Below are 9,006 nucleotides of genomic sequence, written 5' to 3'. Positions count from 1 at the left end.
AGGAAGGAAGGAAGGAAGGAAGGAAGGAAGGAAGGAAGGAAGGAAGGAAGGAAGAAAGAAAATCCCTGGCATGGCACTCAAGGCTGGTTTCCCTTCCTTCCACTCCAGATTTGACTCATTGGTGCTGAGCTGGCTGCAGGGCCTATGAAGATATATCCCTGCCTTTGCACGTGCTCTTCCCTTCCCTCTTCAGCCACCAAACCCCTGTTCATTGTTCAAGTCTTAGGTCAGACGCCCTGTCCTGAGAAGCCTTCCCTGAACAGTCACTCCTGGCGATGGTTCCCTTCTGGGCTTGGCAGTTTTGCTTCCATCTGTCCATGCAACATCCATCTAATGGGGCTGTAATTTCCCCAAAAGCTCCACAGAAGCAGGATCTCTGCCTGCTTTATCTCTGTAACTCTGACTCTGGCCCAGGGCCTGACATAAAGGAGGGGGCAGCTCAGTGGATGCATGCAAGATGGAGGACAGAGGGGTTAGTGGGTGGACGATGGATGAATGGAGGGTGACTGTGGGAATGGGTGATGGATCAATGATGCATGTGGAATGAATGATAGACACCTGTTGGATGTGTGTGTTTCCATCCACACAGTCTTTTCCGAGTATTTCACATTAGGTTAGAGATTTCACATATAAATACATATCTCCAGCCGGGCGCGGTGGCTCAAGCCTGTAATCCCAGCACTTTGGGAGGCCGAGACGGGCGGGTCACGAGGTCAGGAGATCGAGACCATCCTGGCTAACATGGTGAAACCCCGTCTCTACTAAAAAAGAAATACAAAAAACTAGCCAGGCGAGGTGGCGGGCACCTGCAGTCCCAGCTACTCGGGAGGCTGAGGCAGGAGAATGGCATAAACCCAGGAGGCAGAGCTTGCAGTGAGCTGAGATCTGGCCACTGCAGTCCAGCCTGGGCAACAGAGCGAGACTCCGTCTCAAAAACAAAACAAAACAAAACAAAACAAAACATATCTCCAGTGTTTCTTAAAATATCAAAAGATGTGGAAACTCTGGGCCCGTCTTCCCATGGCAACAGCTGTCCGGATGGATGATGATGGACGGATAGCTGGGTGATGAATATATGGTGGTGGTGGATATATGATGGATGTTGCTTAGGTAATGGATGGATAAATGCTGGGTGGAATATGGATGGATGGATGTGGCATGGATGGATGAATGTCACATGATAGATGGTGAACAGATGATGGAAATATGGATAGATGGATGATGGATGGAGAGAGGGATATATAGGTATTGGGTAAATGGATACATGATGGATCAATGGAGAGTGGATACATGAATGGGTGATAGACAATGGATGCTGGATACATGAGAAGGTGAGTCATGTGGGATAGACCCTGGATGGTTAGATGGATACATGGATCTACTGATGCTGGACGTTACATGGGTGTTGCATGGACAGATGACAGAATGGATGGATGAGGTGGACAGATGCATGCACCCTGGAGAATAAGTTAGGCTAAGCTGTGTTCTTTTTTTAATCTCCAGTTCCAACCAGAGGAGCCTGAGGAGTCAGAACCAAGCAGAGGCCAAGACCCCCTGACTGACCAGAAGCAGGCAGACTCGGTAGTTGGGTCATGGGCATGGGTACACATGGTGGGGAAGGGAAGGGGAAGCAGGTTGGAGATGGGCGTCATTCCTCAGAAGAGCCCTGGAATCATCCAGACCAAAGTTGGCTTCCCCATGGGGTCATCTGTGTGCATGGTGGGGCCTTGAGAAGAGGAGCTCTGCAGGAGCCACCTTCTGGCTTGGGGACCTGGGTAGGTGGGTAGTCCTGGGGTCAGAACCCTAGGCCATGCTTCTCATTTTCTGGGCCTGAAAAGGTCAATGTCTTTCCCTGGGCAAATGACGGTTTGGCCCCAGTGGTCTCCGAGGAAAGAGATCCTTCCGGTTTGAGAGGGCCACGCCAGGCTGAAAGAGCAGGGCTTCCAGGAGCAGGAGTCAGAGAGCTGAGGATGTGCCCACAGTCAGCCAGGCCTGGAGCGTCTCCAGGGTCCTGGAGAGGGGAGAGATATATGCGGGGGTGGGACCCACAGATGCTGCTCTGAGGCCTGGCTGCAGCTGGTGAACACAGCTCTGCCTGCCGCTCCCCGTGACCTGCCAAACAGACTGTTCTCATCACCCTCAGCCTCCAGAGAGGTGAAATCAGCGTTGAGGGCCATGGGGCAGTAGGAGGTCGGGGAGGAGGAGACAGACTGTTTGGGGCTGTGTTTTCTGGTCCTGCTCTTCCCCCGGTGCCTCCTGAAGAGCCAGGTGTGGCAGGGAGTATCCATCGGGCAGCCTGGAGCCCCCAAAATTGGGCCCTGCCGTGAGTCAAAGCTGGGGGAATTTTGCCCAAACCCTCACTGTGCAGATGAGGAAATGGAGGCAGGGGAGTCGTCCCAGGTTACACAGTCAGTGGCTAGCTGTACTGGGACTAGAACCCAGCCCAGGAACCACCCAGCGCTCTCTCTGCACCTCCACCTGCCCCCCACCCAGGCTGCCCCCATCCCTGCTCTGATTTCTTGCGTGGCTTTGAACGGCAGTGCTGTGATTTTGAGGGGTCCAGTACTCCCATCTGTGGAATGGGAGGGGACAGGGGATGCTGGTCGCTAAAGGTGCTGCCAGCCCTCCCAGGGGCTCCGACAACTTTGCTCTTCCTCTTTCTGGGCTATTTCTTCATACTTCCTGGAGCCAGAGTAGTGAACGAGGAGGAAACAGCAATGCAGGGGTGCCCCTCTAGTCTCCAGGAAACAGGCCTGGCACATCAACGTGGAAAATATCTCAACCTACCCCCACCCCTAGGCAGCCTTGACTGGTCAGAACTGATAACCACCTCATTCATGCATCATTCACACGCACTCAGTGAGCACCTTCTGTATACCCGGGTGTGGGTCACAGGTGAGTCGGAGCGCCATCAAGTTCAGTCAAGTGAGACAGTTGCATGCCTGTGGTCAGGGCTGTGATGGGAGATGTGGTAGCAGAGTCGGGGGCACCCCCACCCCCAAAGCCCTGTGCTTTGATGCTTCAAGTTCCGCTTCCAGAGAGCGTGCAGATTCCAGAGCGAGGACACCTGGGCTCTCTCCTCCCTTCCCAGTAACCTGCTATGTGTGACTTTGGACAAGTGCCTCTGCTTCACTGGGGCCTTGGTTTCCCCAACGAGGATGACTCCAAAGAGGGAGCATTTAGGGGCTCTGCTGGGCGTGTCTGTAGAAGTCCACAGCTCATTCCTTTTGCTTAAGCTGGGGTCACAAGCCTAACGCCCTGAAGGCCAGGCAGGTAACAACAGTGAGAAGTGGGGGGACCAAGGACACTCGTGTGACTCCTCGGTTCCAGACAGCTGTTGCCATGGGGCAGACGGGCCTAGAGTTTCCACATCTTTCGATATTTCAAGAAACACTGGAGATACGTATTTATATGTGAAATCTCTAACCTAATGTGAAATACTCTGCAAAGACTAGGTGGGTGGAAACACACCTGTGGTCTGAACCCCTCCAGCTGGCGCCCGTGGTTTGACTTTAGGGTAATGACGTGCACACCTTCAAGGGTGCTGAGCCCTGGGAGCCTGCTCAGTCAAACACAACGTAGTGAGAACAAGTTAACTGGCTCTTGTCTCGGCAGTTCTGGGAGGAGAGAAAGATGGGAACCCTGGGGCTCCGCGGAGGGGGGCACCACAAAATGGGCAGGGGAGGCTGTAGCCAGGGGTGCCTCCATCCCACCAAAGGGACCTGGGGCCAACACTGGACCCTGTTTGACAGGCAGACAAGAGGCCAGCAGAGGGCAAGGCTGGGAGCCCGCTCAAGGGCCGACTGGTGACCTCATGGCGGATGCCCGGGGACCGGCCCACGCTGTTCAATCCGTTCCTGCTGTCTCTGGGGGTCCTCAGGTGGCGAAGGGTAGGCTGGCTCCAGTGGGGGCTGGAGGGGTGAGGGTGGATAGACATGGGGAGGGGAGGGAGCAGGGGGTTGCTAAGCAAAGGAGAGAGAGTGGGGGCTGAGGAGGAGGCACCTGGGGCCCTCGCATGACAGGAGAGGTGGGAGCAGAGCTCTTAAACTCACCCTGGTCTCACCAAGCCAGTGGATTTTCCACTTCCGGGGCAGGCTTGGGGGCTGCTTTCAGCTTTTGGAGTGAGGGTGATGGAATAATCTACACAGCTGAAAGCTTCCAGTCAGCAACCACCTCTCGCCAGCCCTGGGCCAAGGGGGAGCCAGGTATGGGGGAAGGGAGAGCGGGCTTACAAGTGGCTCTGGGATTGCAAAGTGAGTCTCAGACCTGGGCCTGAGCCAGTTTCACAAACATCTGGCGTTACGTAACCCATCCCCTGCCCAGAGAGGTCTGGAAACACTCAAGCCTCTGGCTAGGTTTTCCATAAGGGCAGGGAGCTGAGACCCGCTCCCTCCCACCCCTTCACAGCAGGACAGAAGGGGCCTGGCCAACTCCAGCAGCCACAGGCTGGCCCATGGGGTCTCTTCTCTTGGTGAGAGGCTGATGCTCTTACTCACCGCTGTTGGCACCGAGTCCAGCACTAGGCTGGGCACTTCAGAGACAGTGTGCCCATTTTACAGATGAAGGGACTGAGGCCCAGGGAGGTGAGCTGACTTGCCTGAGGTCGCACAGCTTGGGGTATAAAGGAGCTGATTTTCCTCATTCTCAGATGACAGAAGGGTTGCAGCCAAATTCACTGAGCCTCGGTTGCCACATCTGTCTATTAGGAAAAAGTCTGTGGAGACTTAAGGCTGCAGAGAGGGCTCAGGGAGATCAGGATGCACGGAGGTCGCGGGGCTGCTGTTAAAACACGAACTTTCCCATCCATTTCAGAATTTCCTTTTTTTTTTTTTAATTAAGAGGGAGTCTAGCTTGATCACCCAGGTTGGAGTGCAGTGGCGCCATCTCAGCTCACTGCAACCTCTGCCTCCTGGGTTCAAGTGATTCCCCTGCCTCAGCCTCCAGAGCAGCTGGAATTATAGGTGCGTGCCACTGCACCTGGCTAATTTTTTGTATTTTTAGTACAGACAGGGTTTCACCATGTCAGCCAGGCTGGTCTTAAATTCCTGACCTCAGGTAATCCGCCCACCTCAACCTCCCAAAGTGCTAGGATTATTGATGTGAGCCACCATGCCAGGTCTTTTTTTTAAAATTAAGATGGAGTCTGATTCTATCCCCCAGACTGGAGTGCAGTGGCACTATCTCGGCTCACTGCAACCTCCGCCTCCCGAGTTCAAGCGATTCTCCCATCTCAGCCTCCTGAGTATGTGGTATTACAGGCATGTGCCACCACACCTGGCTAATTTTTGTATTTTTAGTAGAGACGGGGTTTCACCACGTTGGCCAGGCTAGTTCCTACCTCCTGACTTCAAGTGATCCGCCCACCCAGGCCTCCCAAAGTGCTGGGATTACAGGCGTGAGTCACCCCGCCGAGCCCAGAATTTCCTTTCGCTGCTCTTTGGGGTTACGGCACCGAGGGTGAGCCGGCAAGCACGGTTATCTGAGTAGTGTGGTGCCTTTAAGCCATGGGCAGGAATTACCTTGTCAAACTAACTAAAGGTCACCAACACACAGCACGTCTGGCAGGAGGGGGCAGGTAAGTCCTTGGTAGAGCGAAGGAGGAGCGAAGTGGGGAAAGCAGTCTGGGGTAACGATGCTGGTGATACTAACCAGCACTTATTGTGCGCCTACTACATGCCCAGCTCTGTGTTCACTGCGTGGCACACCTAATTGCGTTTGATCCGCACTCCCAGGTGCAGTTAGACTCGTACTGTCCATTTTACAGATGACGAAGTGAAGCTCAGAGAGGGAGGGTCACTTGCTCCAGGTCACACAGGGAGCAAGGGGCAGAACAGAACTGAGATTCAAATCCTGCTCTGGCTGACCTCAGAGCCCAGTGCTTCTAACATGCCCCCTAAACCACTGCCTTCACATCCTGATCTCTCTGAGCTCTCCTGCGGCTCTGGGAGTCCCCACAGATTTTCCCCATTAGAAAGATGCAGCAACTGAGGCTTGGTGAGTTTGGCTACAGTGGTTCTCTCATGTGGGAGTGAGGGAAATGAGGAGCGAGGGATGGAACTGCCAGTGGGGCCTCCCAGTTACACAGAGCAGATTTAAACTTCTCTTGGGCTGAAGCAGTGAAATTAGCCCAAGGCCAAGAGCCAGAAAGCCTGGGGTCAATTCTGGCTTGGCCCCTAACTTGTGTGCCCTGCTCTGAGCCTTACCTCATTATTCGCGGTAGAGTAATAGTTTGAGATTGGATAACCTCAAAGTTCGGTAGCTCTGGTCTTTGCCAGTTTAATAACTCACCCCTGGGTCCCTGAGGCTGTGCCGTCTCTGACCTGCCAGGATGAGTTGTGGTTCCTTCATCGGTGTATTCATTCATTCGACCTGTGCTTATGGAGGATGTACTGTGGGCTTAGGCCCTGTGCTGGCTTCCAAGATGTAGACAAAAAACATTCCAGCCCTGGCCACTGGAGCAAAATTAGGTGAGGACACTGACATGTAACTGATGAGAACAGTGTGGTCATCACTTTAGTGGGGAAATGTACGGATGTAGGGAGCACTGGGCCAGCAGTTCCTAAGTCTGCTGGGGACACTTTGGCTTCCTTTGGCCTGAAACTTGAAGGAAGAAATTTTCCAGGCCAACAAGCATTGGGAGAGGGAAGAAGGGAGGGGAAAGGGGAGAAATAAAGAGAGAGAGAATCAGTGTGTGTGTGTTGGGGTATAGAAGACAGGAAGAGAAATGTTCCAGGCACAGCAGAGAACATTTGCAGTCAGGGGGTAGAAGGACCTGTCTTATTCTGGGAATAAGGGAGGGGAAGGGGAGAAATAAAGAGAGAGAGTGTGTGTCTGTGTGTGTGTGTGTGTGTGTGTGTGTGTGTGTGTGTTGGGGTATAGAAGACAGGAAGAGAAGTGTTCCAGGCAGAGCAGAGAACATTTGCAGTCAGGGGGTAGAAGGACCTGTCTTATTCTGGGAATTCCTAAATTCCTAGTAGTCTAGTGTTATGTATCTTTTTTTTTTTTCTGAGATGGAGTCTCGCTCTGTCGCCCAGGCTGGAGTGCAGTGGCGTGATCTCTCCTCACTGCAACCTCCGCCTCCCAGGTTCCAGCGATTCTCTTGCCTCAGCCTCCGGAGTAGCTGGGATCACAGCCACATGCCACCACACCCGGCTAATTTTTTGTATTTTTACTAGAGACGGGGTTTCACCATGTTGGCCAGACTAGTTGAACTCCTAACCTCAGGTGATCCACCCTCCTCGGCCTCCCAAAGTGCTGAGACGACAGGCATAAGCCACAGTGCCTGGCCTCCAGTGTTGTGTATCTCTTTGGTTATTTATTGTATTTTGCAAAATTGACCAAAGTATGTGTCTCTCCAGCCTGTCAAATGTGAATCTGGAAGGCCAGGATGACAGGCAGGAGCCAGGTTGTGATGGTTCCTGTCTGCCTAGAACAGGAATGTAGCACTGATCTGTCAGCATTGGTGATGTGTGGAAGAACTTTGAGCAGGGAAGTGGTCTGGTCACTGTGTTGAGAGTATTGGGGGGAGTCACAGTGGCCAGAAAAGCCTGAAGGAGGCTGGTGCTGTTAGGTGCCCAGGGCACTGGGCCAGGACCCTGGTGGTGGGTGAGGTCTCCTGCGTGTTCATTCATTCTCCCAAGGACTGACTGCCTGAGTGAGGTGCAAGGGTAGGGTAGGAAAACTCAGCCCGGGGTGCTAGAAGGCCAGTTTCTAGAGTTAGATGGACTTACCCTTGGCCTCATTCCTCATGGTGGAAAGACTCCTGGCAGCAAATGCTGGGAAAGAACTTCAGTTCCCTGGGCCTCCATTTCTTTATCTGCAAAATGAGAATAGTAATTATAAAAGCAATAACTTTTTTTGAGACGGAGTCTCACTCTGTCTCCCAAGGTGGAGTGCAGTGGCACGATCTCTGCCCACTGCAACCTCCGCCTCCTGGGTTCAAGCGATTCTCCTGCCTCAGCCTCTCACATAGCTGCATTACAGGCACCTGACACCACGTCCGGCTAATTTTTGTATTTTTAGTAGAGACAGGGTTTCACCATGTTGGCCAGGCTGCTCTTGAACTCCCGATCTCAAGTGATCCACCAACCTCAGCCTCCCAAAGTGTTGGGATTACAGGCATGAACCACCCCGCCCGGCAAGAGCAATAATTTTTGAACCCCAAATCGAGATGGCAGAATAACTGAAATGGCAATTATTCCAAGCTTCCCTGCCTAAGGATAGCTAATGAGAGATAAAGAGGTTGTCCTAGGTGCCTTACTTGAATTAACACTTAATCCTTCCAGCAACCTCATGAGGTAACAGCATTACCCCATTTTACAGAGAGTGAAATTGAGCACCGAGAGGTACCTGCTTAAGATAACACTAGGTTGTAATCCCCGTGCCACACGAGCTTCCTAGTGCATTGAGCAACCAATTCCACCACGGACCCTCCCCACCTGCAGGAAAAGAGCATCTAACAAACGGCCCAGAGTTCTGGGAACCTGAGCAACGGGTGCACGCCCACACCTGAAAAACCCAAAACCAAAAAAGGCCCATTTGTGAGGAGTGGGTATTGGGAAAGACCCTGCCATCCAAGAACTCACTTTGTGTCCAGCTTACTCGCTAGGAATTCCGCCTCTTCCTGTGCGACCTCGGGCAAATCGTCTCACCCCTCTGAGCCTCTGTTTTCTCATTAGCAAAATGAGACCTCCCTTCCAAGTCTGTGGTGAGGACGAAAATCGACACTTGGCGAGTGGGACCCGCTGAGTCGTTAGTACAGGGTGCTTTGCCCCGAGCCCCGCCAAATCTAGGCGCCGAGCTCTAGCGGACCCATCGCTCCGAGGCCTGGGCGGAAAGCGCAGCCCGGGCGAGGCGTGCCACGCCCGGCCACCCGCATCCTCCGCCCCCGCGCCATGGCCGGACGGAGTCACCTGCATGCTGGGCCCTTCCTTCCTCCCAGCGCGCCCGCGGCCCGGGCCCGCCCGCCCTCCGGCCGCCACCGCCCTCCCCTCCCTGCGGCCCCAT

At 53.6% G+C, this 9,006-nt stretch overlaps 1 long non-coding RNA gene across 1 annotated transcript; it reads right to left on the bottom strand.

Moving 5' to 3' along the window:
- Positions 1-5,336: 5,336 nt before the first annotated feature.
- LOC108521459 (uncharacterized) lies at positions 5,337-8,973 on the bottom strand. The gene is made up of 3 exons (XR_001883191.1): positions 8,586-8,973; positions 7,731-7,816; positions 5,337-6,369 (listed from the first exon to the last, which is right to left on the bottom strand). It is a non-coding gene; the product is annotated as an uncharacterized LOC108521459 (long non-coding RNA).
- Positions 8,974-9,006: the final 33 nt, after the last annotated feature.

This window comes from Rhinopithecus bieti, unplaced genomic scaffold, assembly GCF_001698545.2.
Source record: "Rhinopithecus bieti isolate Rb0 unplaced genomic scaffold, ASM169854v2 scaffold_56975, whole genome shotgun sequence".
Lineage (NCBI taxonomy): Eukaryota > Metazoa > Chordata > Mammalia > Primates > Cercopithecidae > Rhinopithecus > Rhinopithecus bieti.
This window is presented reverse-complemented; position numbering and strand designations above follow the sequence as displayed.